At 44.6% G+C, this 13,590-nt stretch overlaps 1 pseudogene; it reads right to left on the reverse strand.

The window, feature by feature from the left end:
- Window positions 1–5,266: 5,266 nt before the first annotated feature.
- LOC120849297 lies at window positions 5,267–11,464 on the reverse strand (annotated as a pseudogene).
- Between the last annotated feature and the right edge of the window lie 2,126 nt (window positions 11,465–13,590).

The following is a 13,590-nucleotide window of genomic DNA, read 5'->3' on the forward strand; positions in this document are numbered from 1 at the left end:
TCTTATGCGGTTTGTGCAGATGAGAATTATACGGCCAGGGGAAGATTATGTGGGTTGCTAATCTTTGCGATAAGTCGACTAATTCTTTTAAAATACGTTAAATAACTTCTTAATTGGTGAAAATAGACATAGCATTTTAATTAGAAACTTACTGAGCGTCATCGCAAACTGGAAGTTCTCGATATCTCGGGGACAGCGACAGCCCCGATTTCAAGGTTGCACTCCCCCCCCTTGCGAATGCTTTTACTTGAGCTCACCCCTCAGTATTCAATGCGAAGCTGGTGGACACGAAAGCACGGCATGGGAAAAGCTCTCTATCGATCGCATACAAAGTCAAGGCTGCAATCTCCGCGCTGCCTCACGACCCATCGAGAGAATACTGCGATCTCCACTTTCCGCACCTCCGAAGCGAATAAACAGCTCGACCATTCAGTTTCTGATGCAAAAGCCAAGTCTCATCACGGCATCACAAAAACACCGCTTCGTTCGAGTCACTGCCTGCCGGAAGCGAGGAGAGTCGGCTGTCAAAAGCATACGTGACCGCCCCGAGCGTTCCCGTTCTCCCCACCGGCTGTAATAAGCCGTGCCCGTTGGCTTCGCTCGCAGTTCGCAGCACTGACGTCCGCGTCTGCGAAAAGAAAAACAAAAACACCGTCGCCCTTCGACAGTGTGTCAACAAACTCGGATCGGCACGTGGCACACGTGTCGGGGGCGACCGTGCCGTCAACAAAAACGCCGGCGTGTGGAAATGGCTCGCGGCGGAAGAGGCGAGCGCCGCTAATCCCGCCGGCGTCAGTCGGGACCTGGCAGCCGCTGCGTCCGCAGGGCTGGATGTGCGAGTGTGACGCCAACGAAACTCTGCGAGGTCGCTTGGCAGCGGGCCGTTCCACGCTCTCCTAATCTCCGAGCGGATCTCGGTCGGGGAGGTCCTACACGTGGCGACGCGGCGCACCGGCATATCGACGCAGGTGCTGGAATGGCAACGTGGAATCCGTCGCCTGTTTTCTGGATTACGTCGAAAAGCCAGTGCTCCACCGAGTTGTTGGGGGGCCGGGGCTGATTTTGTATCTTTCACAATTTCCAGCGATGAATGCCTGGTGTCGCTCGTCGTCGTTGTGCGTTTGTCACTACGTGCTAAACCACAATTACGTACAAAAACAAAAGTGCGGGATTATAGAGCATTTACTGTGCTTGACTGGTTAAGCCGGAGATGCAAACGCATAAAGACGATGAGTGCCGTCAGCGATGCAAGTCCGGCGCAGCTGGATTTTCTCCATCGGAACGTATACGTCGTCGGCGGTCCGATCTGGAGTGAAACGAAGTTGTCTTTCGGGATTGTGTCGCCTCCTGGTTTGCAAGTCAGGCAGGCAGTCGCAGAGCCCGCAGCCTGGGAAACCCCGGAAGTTTGAGCAGAGCGCTATAAATTGTGTAGAGCGGGATCGCGACTGCGGTGCAAGACCGTGCCAGCGGTAGCCCTGTACGAAAAGTCCGTATTGTCTTCATATGAACGTATAGACCATTCCATTTAGCGCTCTCTGGGCGGCACCATTTTGTTCGACCACAGCGCCCTCTCCACACATCCGGGAAGTTCAGCGCGTTCGGCGGGGTAAAACGAGAGAGAGGGCACGCCGCCGCCTCCGCTAGCAGACGACAAACCGGGAGGTTGCCGTTCTCCATCTTTGGGCTGTATCGGCGGGCTCTACCGAACACCGAACTCTCGCTCGTGGCTGCCGTTGTGAAGTAATTCGCGTTCTTAGAATAGTTGTGGCTACTCCAAAATCAGCCTATAGCTCTCTGTTGTTCTATTTTGCTAAATGATAAACCAGCATATCTTTTTTTCGTTACTTAAATAGCAGTTGAGTCAGCCGGCAGTACTACCCTCAACTACTGCGTGTATTGCTGCAGGAGAGCACGTTTTTATTTATTATTTCAGACTTCCACTCATGGTCGCTAAAGGCCTACACCAGTACGAACTTTTGTATAGTAAAAAAGGTACAGCAACCGGCTTTTCTTTTCGCCAAAGAGACCGGCCAATCTGACACAGTTTTCCCTATTTTTGTTTTTTATTTGCACGCAGGTAACAGTGCAATTGGACCCTGTGAGTCTTTTTATCTAGCATAGTATTATACGATAACTGGCATACCAAAATCTGCGCATCTGCGCTTGAAAGTTCCAAAATGACGTGATTTTAAACAGAGTTTGCACGCCAGCCGGACGCTAGCTACAGCCCACTCGGCGGAGCGGGCGAGATACGGGGTGAGAGGGGGAGTGCATCTTTTTCTCTTTTACCCTCTCTGCTATGACCGTAATGGAACGGTCTATACCGTCGCCCATACGCGCTTTTTGTGCGGACTCGGAAAATCGGAAATCGTGCGGGTTAATATTTATCGGTTCGATTCATATATATATATATGCAGCCATAGGAATGTCCCCAGATATGAAATTCAAAACAATTATAAGCGTACATTTATTTATTACGAAAATGTATCGATGAATTTTTGAAGAGGTTATTCCTTTCAACTTCTAACCTGGAAAAAGGAACAGCCTACTTAAAGTTCTTGAGGCCAGGTAAAAAGAAAAAAATAGAGAAAAAAAAGAGGGCTGATGCTCCGAACCTTGTTGGTCATTTCATAAAATATGCTTAGTATTATATGAAAAACCAGTGAGTGCGCAGGCGAGCTGGTGAATGTTGATCATGATGTAGAAAACCTGAGACTGTGGTAAAAGCAGGGAAACGCTGTCGAAGAAAAGCGGGGGAAAAGAACGTCTCAATTGAGACCTTCTTTCCCCTGTCTTTCTTCTTCGACCAAGGTCCCCAGCTTTTACCGCAGTCTCGGGTATTCTACATCATGATAGTATTATATGTTTAAAAGGTTGCGTTATCGCTTAGATAAATTTCACTTTGTACGAATTAAAGTAAAATTAAATTCCTTTTTATATCTAAACATGAGGTGTACATCGCTGCTGGGCGGTTCTGACACCGCCCTGACATCTCCGTGGCCTCTGTTAGGCCCAGTGTTCGATACTATGGAATGGAAAGAAAACGGAAACATTCCTTTCATATGCCTGACCCGCTAGTAATGCGCACAAAAGTTATCGTGCACTACTAACTACTAATCTGAAAAAAAAAAAATCCATCAAAATTCGTACGTCGAAATATTTGCAATGTCTCTTGTCCAAAAAATGCTGGCAGTAATGTATACTTTTAATTACTCGAGAATCAAGGAGAATGATGGGAACGTAGGCACATGCGCTGCACGCGCTCGCCTTATGCTTATAAAGGATACAAACAAAATCATTAAAAGAAGGCATTTATGAACGCGTGTGCAAAGTGCGAGTTGTTGATTTTGCGCTGGAACAATAACTGCTGGCTGCGCAGACGCCAAAACGCGCAGTTAAAACAGCGCCCGGTTTGTCCAATATAAACTTTTCCACACCTTAATGGAATTTCATAGACAACATTGGTCACACATTCAGTGTACTGTACAGCATGCTTTTTTGAACAAAGTGCTTTTTTCTGCCGTGTAAGCATCGAACAGATTTTGGAGGGCTTGCAAGGGGCTGAAAAAACAACATTTACATCGTATCTACTAGCTATCTTTTTAATGTTGTGAGACACTTTATGCCAATAAGGAATCACATGTACACGTCTTTTAACTTTATTTGTCTGGCCGCCCCCTTGTAAGTTAGTTCTTTTTATTTTTTGAAGTAGGCTCTCACAGCAGCTCGAAATTAGGTTAGGTGGGTACCCTACGTTTTTTAGCCTTTTTACTTGCTGACCAAAGCTGATGTCCCTCTGATGTTTGCAACTTTTTGAAAGAGCTGCCTGAAGAATGTTAACGCGATTCCTCTCTTGACCAGTTTGGAATGTGCACTTTTGTAAGAAACAAGGCTCTTCTTAGAACGCGGGCTATACCTCCAACAAACATGGTCGTTGGAAAACATGACCATAAGGTCCAAAAACCGAATGCAGTTCAGCACGGGCATTTCCCATGTAAACTTAAGTCCACCTGACGCTTCTTTAAAAGCTTTAACCATCCCCGCAACAACCTCATCTAAACCCAAATGTGTGTCTAAAATTACAAGATAATCGTCAACATATCTAAAGACTTTAACTACATGCAATTCAGGTAGGCATTCCAAAATGCGTCTGTCCAATGACGCTAAAAATATGTTACATAAAACAGGGGCAACCGACGAGCCAATACAAACACCAGATTTCTGTACAAAGAAACGCTCATTGTAACTGACGGCAGTGGACTGGAGGTAGAAGACCAACAACTCTAAAAAATGTTCGCTACTAACGCCCGCGACACTTTGAAAGTTTACCTCTCCCGACTCGTCTATCTGTTTTAACGATAGGGCACGCGAGCATAATCTTTCTGTGCAGAACAACGCGGGGGGACACCTGGCAGACAACTGCAGGCGATGTGCTGACTGTAAGCCTCTTTTGGCTGAAACAAAGTTTTTAAAGAAATCAAAAGATAAGACCGAGAGAGAGATTATAGAGGCGTTTTATATCAAAAAGAAAGATGACAAATGCGTTAGCACGCCTTCTCTCTTTTTGCTTCAGAAAGAACTAATGTTTCTAGATAGCTGCTTGTGAGAGTGGTGATTGGTTGCAGTGTGGGTTTGGCATACGATCTTGTGTATAAAAGTGACAGTGTTGTTTCTAATAAAATCAGTTGTGAGTTAGCGCCCGTCCTGTCGTCTTCGTGTCTTCATTGTCCTTGTTGTGTTGCGCTTTTTAGCCTTTTAAGTTCATGTCGAGCGTGCAATTCAGCGAATGAAGTTGTTCCGAATTCTTTGGGACAATTTCAGCGCAGACCTCCTTCCGCAAATCAATGATGTTGTCGTCATCATTGCAGGTCTCGTGAACCTCTAAAAGCCGTCGTTCAGCAAAGACAAATTTTTAACAGCTAATACGTTGCTGGACAGGACACCATAGCGTTTTATTTAGCTGCCTGTTTAAATGTTGCAGTTAATCTGTAGATCACTTAATGGGCAGTTTAAACATGGCATCCCACTGTCGCTTGTGAACAATAAGTGTTCTCTGTAGCAGGGTAGGAAGAAAATAGTATTGTTCGGTCACAGACTGTCACTAGCTAAGAATTTCCTTGTTAACTTCGTGCAAGGTACTCTTCTCCTGTGTCACATTGGAGAAAGGTTTTCAAAGCACAGAAATGAGTCAATATTTCTAGCTCGTGCATTGAGACGAACAAGCCTTGACATTCAACACCATTGTAAGATATGTTTCTATGCCAATTTAATTTTGCAAATTCGATGTCATGCGTGCTGTAATAAATGAATGTATCACCACTTGCTTGTTGCCATTCTTTTGTTTATTCGCTGGGTTCAAATGCCTATCTAATGTTATCGCACTGGCCTTTTTTGGGCCCCACGACCACAAGTATGAACGTGCCAGATTCTTCAGCCTGTCAAAAATGTACTTGTCGTACAGGGTGTGCACTGCAGCAGAACATTTAAGGAAATGTGCAACATCAAATGGCACGGTAAGTGCCCTCCAGTCCTCTGGACTCTTGTACACGAAAAAGTCGCACACTGGAATATTCGTTATCCCCATCTGGACCTGAATCTGGGTGTAGAACAGGGGCGTCGGCTTGTCCTTTGAGAAACCGTTCTTCACCGCGTTGAGGCATTTGATTTCTAAGATTCGCTTTTCACCCTCGCAGCATGCGCAGGTGAAAGTAACGAGCCCATCCACGCTACAACCGATCACAGGAAACTCGTTCCAAATCAAAAGGCCCCTGTCTTCCACAGTGCATTTGTGGCCCCTCGACTTCACAACTGAGACATACTTGTCCCGCGCAGTACCTTCCATGCTCAGCGCGGGCTGCATTGCGGCAGACTGGTATGTGCTCGAGCAGAGGACCGCCTTCAACAAAGGCCCCATGTTGTGCGGCATTTGCTCTGTCTCGCACTTCGCTGCTCTTGTTTTGAAGAAATGGCAGACTGTACTTGTTGCCATGCCTATCCTCTGGCGCAACCAGTCCTCGGATAGCGACTGTTCCCTCGTCCTCTCCTCGATTACCGCACAGACGTCTGCAGAGAAGGTGGCCATTATCTCCTCCACAAAAGCATCGAAGCTGGGAGCAGCGGTTGTGGCAATCAGCCGCGTAAGGGCTCATTCACACTGGAAGCGGATCCGCGTTCGCAAAGCGGTTGCGAACGCGGTTGTATAAGGGTTCAGTACAATTGCACGCGCACACGATGACATCAAATGCGCGTGCAATTGCACTGGATCTTTATACAACCGCTTTCGCAACCGCTTCGCGAACGCGGATCCGCTTCCAGTGTGAATGGGAGGTAAGTGTGGGCAGTCCGGAGACAGGGAGCTCCTCAGCTGCGGTGGGGGAGGTTGATATATCTGCAAACACGGAAATAAACAGGAAATGTTGATACATGACACACTATAAAGGTGATAGGAAAGAAATTGGTTGTTGGAATGTAAAAATGAAACGCTAGGGAACAGTTCTATGTACTAAACACAATTATGACCAGTCTCATTTCTGCCGTAGTGATTACGTTGAATAAGCCTGGTACTAATATGCGAGTTAATGTATACGAGGGCCATTAAAAAGTATCCGACCTTAATTTGCTCTGCAGAAACAAATGAAGTGCAGACAGAATCTTCTGGTAGGGAGGTGGAGGGAAGATTAATGTGTATGTGCGAATTTCATCAGGCCCGATGAAAATGTGAGTTGCTTTCAGTCAGCCTCCTAATGAGGAATTGTAGTCAGTGCTCGTCGTTTTTTCCCGTAACTCGAATAGGGTTCCTTTCAGCAGCCTTTTCATCGTAGGGAAGAGCCAGAAATCACATAGAGGCATGTTGGGAGAGTAGGAAGACTGTTTTTGCCAAAGAAACTCAGATGCGAGGATTGAGCTGGTGCCTTGTTATGATGCAGCTCCATCGTGAGCAACTTCGGCACGATTTTCGCAGACACTTCCTGCAAAGCCAAATCCCCCTTCAAAATTGAATGCACCGAACTGGTACTTACTCCCACCTCAGCCACAAGTTCTTGAATAGGGCTGCGATTGTCCTGCATGGTAAGTCCGCAGTTGGCTAATCATGTCGTTATTTCGGCTTGTTGAAGGCCTTTCTGAAAGTGCGTTTCTCTCCACTGACATGCATGGTTTGATCAAGTTGTACCACACCTTAAAGGAGCGGTGCAACAATTTTCGTACTTTGCGCAAATACCGCTTAAAACGGATCCCCAACGTTAATGACCTATGAAACACGCGTTCGTTTTCACCCCACGCAATAGAAGTCCCAGAAGAAAATTAAAGAAAAACGAACAGCGTTCACCCCCTCAACTTAATCTCAACTCACAGCCAGAACAAGCGGCCACGTGATCTGGAGCCGATTATATGCCGCCAGTGTTCATCATAGCCACGCGCTGGGGTTGGCAAAGCGCAGGACACGCGCTGAGTTCCAGACATTGTTATGGCTCGGCTGTTGTCGTCGTTGCAGCGATTGGACACGGGTCACAACCCGAATGCTTCTCGAGCTAGCAATTATCACGAGCCCAAGTCGAGTGCCCACGCAATGCTCGGGTCCAATCTATGAACCGCATTCAAATATCGTCACTTGGGTGTACTGCCATCCCCACGTTACGTCATCCAATTTTGCAAAGGAGAGATTGAATGAAAATGATTGCTTTTGTCCTTGAAATTACACCGCAACAAAGGAGTTTCTAGGCCAGTGGCCTTGCCTGTGAGTATCCTTGAGTCCCAGGTGTGCCAGTAAGCTCGTGTCAAGTGAAAAACATTCCAGTTGAATATCGTTGCACAGCTCCTTTAATGTTTTTTAATGCCCATGGCATCGTCCTCGAACTCCTGCTGAATATTTCGAATTGTTTCCACTTGAGTGTCAGCAAGCTTGAATCAAAATTTGATGCAATACCTCTGTTCAAACTATTTAGTCATGTTGTCAAAAAAAAAAAAAGACGACGAGCACTAACTATACGTCATCACTCCGAGGCCGACTGCCTGCGACTCGTATTTTTTGCCGGCCTGATAAAATTATTGCGTGCGCATTAAAGTTCCCTTTGCCTCCCCACCAAATAAAGCTGTCCGCGCTTCATTTGTTTCCGCGGTACCAAGTCAGGTAGGATACTTCTTAAACAGACCTTGTACACCAATTAAGTATGTAGTGGCATAACGTGGTGGTGGTGCTCCAGGCGAACTTTCAGTTTAGAGTTGTGGGCCAGGAAAGTCACCTGCGCCTGGCAATCCATGTTTTTTTTTTTTTTTTTTGTAGAAATCTGTCTTTGACAGGATGGCAGTGCACATTGCTCAACTAGAGTTAAGCCTCAGCCACTTTAAATATATTGTACTAAGGAACATTTCTGGTTGCTTGACATTTTTTTCTCTCCTTTGCAGTCAACTGTTACCACATATTGGATATTAGTGCTTCCACTGAAATCTAATATATATATATGGCACAATCGCCATGCCTTCACAACCTAGTACCTGTACTTTTTATTATCAGCTCTTTCACTTTTGTGAGTCAGGCAAGCACAATTCAGAATGTAAACATATTAAGGTTGGACTCCCCGCCCGGTTGAGCCTACTGCTCACAGCTGTGCCAATTTATCACAGCCGGGTGATAATAAGGATCTAGCTGGTGTACATTTATCTAGGGTTTCAATGTACACAAAAATTCTACACAGATAAATATACACAGGAAGTGTACATTTATCAAGTTTTTTCTTGTTTTTGTTTTTGCTGTGATTTAAACATCCTGCATGGTCTGTACTGAGCACAGCTTCTATGCCGTGTGAGGCATGCCACCACTGATGTTCGTCAGATACTGAGAGAATCAATCCATAAAGTCTCTTAAGAACGACCAACAAACAGCCAAAGCCAACTGTAGCAAAGCCAACAGGAAAAAGAAAGAGGAAATGCAGTTCATGGAACCAACCAAGAGGACGGATTTCTTCGGTGTGCCGCAGAGCAGCTGACCTATAAATCAGTCCCTCCAGTAGCCGTCCCAGGATATCGCCTTTAGGAAGCAGGACCGGATCCCCTTCAACCTGAAAATATAAAGCAAAATTTTCTGTGCTTTTGCTGCTATGAACTCGGTACGCATTGCACACTTTGCTGTGCCTTCCCCGCGTGACTTAGCCGTAATACTTCTAACGCAAACCACTACAAAAAATGTAAGCCTGTTTCGCAGGTATTTCACAATGTTATTTTCTAACACTTGCTAATGGAACTGCTTTCAATTCGCTCCTGCTTCTTGATAGAAGGGATAGTGGCATAGACCTGTCATAGGATAAGCAAAGACGTTAAATTAACCAAGTATTTCCTTTGCTGCCTGAGACATTCAAAGTAACAAGATACATACTTTGCGACACCGACCCAGACCTACTAACAAAAACAAGCTTAATGCTCACTTATCTCGCGATACATATAAACAAAAGTCAGATCCCTATAATTCAAATGTGTCAAAATGTCCATAACTTATCGTGAGAACACAGCAGCCTGCACAATCTCCATTTTCAACTAGAAGCTCACTTCTTCGCCATTTTGTGCTGCCAAGAGTGGTCAAGTAACCACTTAACCTGCAAGATCCATTGCTCTGCAATGGTGATCAAGAACATTCAAGATTTATGGCTTCCGGATTCAGCAGTCACTTACAAAAAAAAAAAATAAAATGTGGATTAGTTGCTGCAAGATTGCTTAACAGCAGTTTTCCTATTTAGCTGCAGTGCAATTCGCCATATTATGGGCAAGTCAGGAAACCTTCTTTTGATTTGATAACTCAGGCTGACGCATCATATGCACTAGATCATTTGTGAAAATCCCACAAGGTCACGTAAGGCACACAAGAAATTGAAGGAGTATCCCGTGTGTTCTCGGCGTACCTATGCCGTGACACACTGTTGACGTCTATATGCGGGTCTTGTACAGCCCTTTCCCGTGATGTCATTTGGCGCCGGCGTGGTGAGCTTTATGGTATGCGCAAGGTCTACTAAAAGCGCTGTGCATGAATAGAAGTTTCATGGCTCACTTTTTCAAGACCCGGGAGGTTGAGGATCTTCCTCGGAGCACTTCTCCCCGACCGCTCTCTTCTGCCCCTTCCCCCACTTTTGTGGCAAGTCTGTGGACGCCAGTACGTTGAAGTTCGTCTTGGCGTTGATATGTAGCGGCATTGCCACAACGTGCTTACACTTGTAGTTCCTGCAAAATGGCAATGTTCTTACCTTGCAATTAAACAGCATATCCAATATGAGTCATAAAATGTGAACAGTCTCACCCTCATAGCAGTACTTTTCTCATGCAACTTCAATATTATTTGAATGAAATTAAAAGTGTATGTACAAGTTGGCAGTATGCAATGCCAGTAGAGCTGAGTGCTAATAGACTTGAAAGAGTAATCTACAGAGAATAGCAAGACATCAGATTTTACCGAGTATTTTAACATTTTAACACGAAAATCACTCGCAGCTTAGTGGTATCTAAGCAACCAGCAGCTGCATAAATGTGAGAATGTTATGTGGCTCCATATATTTTAGTTTAAAGGTTGCTGATACGAGCAGCTGCACTCGTATTAGCAAGTAATACTTTTCTTTTTGTAGCGCATCTGGTTACTATGTAGGGGCCCAAAGAAAACTATTCTACAACTCTAATACACCTAGCTACAGGAATATTTGCGTAATCTTTTTTGACAGAAGAAAGAAAAACAGCAATGGTTTGCACAAACAACTGCCATTGGCCTTTGGATGATCGAATATTAGTTTATGAAATGAAACGTTATCCCCAAGGTTTAACACTCGTCGCTCGAAAATTACGACATTGCAAAGAAGTTACAAAACCGCTAATTCAAAAAATTAAAAAAAGAAGAAAAAAAAAGAGACGGGCGCGCGGAATCGAATTTGGGACTAGCGCCTCGGGAAGCGAGCACTTTACCACTGAGCCACGGGAACAACGAAGAACGTCCGATTATATTCCGAAAACAAGGCGCAGTACTACACCGTTGATCGCAAATTGTTTCGCTCCCGCCTCCTCGATCGATTTCATAGCACGCCGGCCGATAAGTACATACAACCTAACCAAGTAATGATACACGGCATGTTTCTTTACTTTGCTTTGCAGGAGCCCGATGTGTCACCGACTTTTCTTCCATTCAGTGTTATCTCCAGCTTGTGCGAGTGCGAAGTCAGTGCCGACGTCTGGAGAACGAATCCAATGAACGTGCAGCAGTCCTTATCCACCTTATTGATACTGCAGGGGAAGACGTTCCCCGCTTCAAGAACTCGTTCGCCCTCGAGCAACAGCCGGGATGTTTCGTGGGCCTTGTCCACGAACGCGTTGATGCTGCTTACAGGCAGCACAACTGAAAATGGGTACACAGTTGTAACGGGCTGCCCGGTAGAATAGAAGCTAAAGAAAAGCTTCGCTTACCTTCAACGGTAGGTCGCACATGGTCAGCATCCATTGCGGTGCCCGAGACAGCCGCCGAAAACGACAAGTTGGCCCGTACCGTCTAGTCCACGCAGCCGCGCTTCCCTGCAGCGACCGGTTCCCTGTTAGCCTGCAACCGGCTCCCCGGAAGCAGTTGTACGGTAGCCGACTTAGGAACTTGACCGGGTCGAGTACAAAAACGAAAAAAATGCGTTAAAATAAACCTTAAGACCACGGTCCCACTGAATGAGGCAGTTTAGGTACTTTTTGGCAGGTCATTTCTCATCTCCTTTTAAATAGTGTTTTGTGAGATTAATGTCATTCGAAAGGCAAGGCAATCCTCTTTCAGTTGATATTATGTATGTGTTGGTTTTTACTGTTCATGCGCATTTGTAGCGTTACGAATATAATGGCGCGGACCCTCACTTGCTCCGCTAGTTCATGTTTTATGAACGATTCATTAAAGATAACACGGTTACAATATAGCAGTTTTGTTAAGATGATATCGGAGCAGAATGTAACGATACACTTTATTGGTATTTGCACTACTTTGTTTTTTTCATCCCTACAAATATTGCCCTAAAATTGACATTTTTCAGCACAAATATGTTTTTAATGACACGCCATAGGGCAATGAAATTAGCTACAGATGTAGTGCTTATAATTGGTAATTTGCAGAAACAAATTTAATGTTGTGTAAAATTTGTTTTGTTTAGATATTTTATATCAAACGTAGCACTTTTTTGTGCTTCGAGTCATGGTACTTCAAATGCCGCTGAGGAAATAATTAAACTATGATAAAATCTTTTATAACATTTAGAGCTAAAATGGCTGCCCAAGAGGTGGACGATGGCTTTTTTTCATTTTCAAAGTCATAACGCTCCAGGAGCGTTTCAAACTTACCTGTTTTGACGCATATCTTTTTTGGACATCAAACAGATTTATTGGCATCTAATAATATTTATTGTTTGGAATAGATATACATTGCGATGTATTAAATTTTCCCAATGATCTTGCTTTGGTTTCTTAATAGGTGTAGAGCTTAGCTAATTTTAAAACAATTAAAAACTGTTTGGGTGTTTTGTTGCGCTACCTGGCGGATGGCAGACAAACTGCTGATTTCTAATGTTCAAAAAATTTCCGACGGCGGCATTGGCGTCTGTATCATCATCAATCTCCGTGTCCTTTTACCCTCACATTTAAAAAATATATTGGAATATTTCCTATCAATAACTAAACGGTTTAAGTACTGGGTCAGGCTAATAAATCTAAGACAAATAATTACACAAGCGTAGCGTGATATAATGTGTTCATTATTCGATATGATTGAAATCAATAAACAATGAAGACGAAGAGGAAAAGAATACACCCGAGTTCACTTTATGCCTAGAGTCACTAAATGAGCTTTAAAGTATCGGCACTCCGTTTCCCAAAATTGTTTTGGACGCCGCCATTTTGGGTTTTGCTCAGAGCAAACGCAACTGCCGATCATCAAGATCCAAAAGTACGACTTTTGGATCCCCCCCCCACCCCCCCCCCCCCCCCCCGGGCACACGCCTTTTTTTTTTTTTTTTTATAAAATAACAAAAATAAAATTTGCTTTTTTTTTTTTTTTTGAACGGAAAAAAAAAAGATTTTTGCGGAGCTGTAGGAAACGAGGTCAATCTCTTTCTATGTACAGTTTCTGTGGAATGTCCGTTTTTTCTTTTTTTGAGCTGGAACTGGGAGTGGGAAGCCCCAGGGAAGCCACAGTGCGTGACAAAGGCCATTCAGGGCGAAGTTTGAGGAAGCAGAATGTAGCTTTGTGAGTCCTTCGTTCAAACTAGCCCCCTCACGCACACCACACACAGAAATGAAATAATAAAAAAATCCTGCTTAGGATACCTACTCGCAGCCCTTAGGAGAACCAGAACCGAAGAATGCCTAAAGCCGATGCAAAATATAACAAAGACAGTTGAAATATTTCCCCATTTCCCCTACGTGGTCTTTGTGACAAGCAATGTTTCGAGTTGAGAAGTGGTCGGGGCGATCTCTTCCGCGAATGAATACTACACATGATCCGTTTCAAATCCTGGAGCTGCTGCTCCTTTGTATAACATGCGAGTTCATCCACATGTGAACAATAAAATGAGCGACGCAAACTTTGAGCGACAACCCTTG

This window comes from Ixodes scapularis, unplaced genomic scaffold, assembly GCF_016920785.2.
Source record: "Ixodes scapularis isolate PalLabHiFi unplaced genomic scaffold, ASM1692078v2 PGA_scaffold2__306_contigs__length_199485367, whole genome shotgun sequence".
In the NCBI taxonomy this organism is placed as follows: domain Eukaryota; kingdom Metazoa; phylum Arthropoda; class Arachnida; order Ixodida; family Ixodidae; genus Ixodes; species Ixodes scapularis.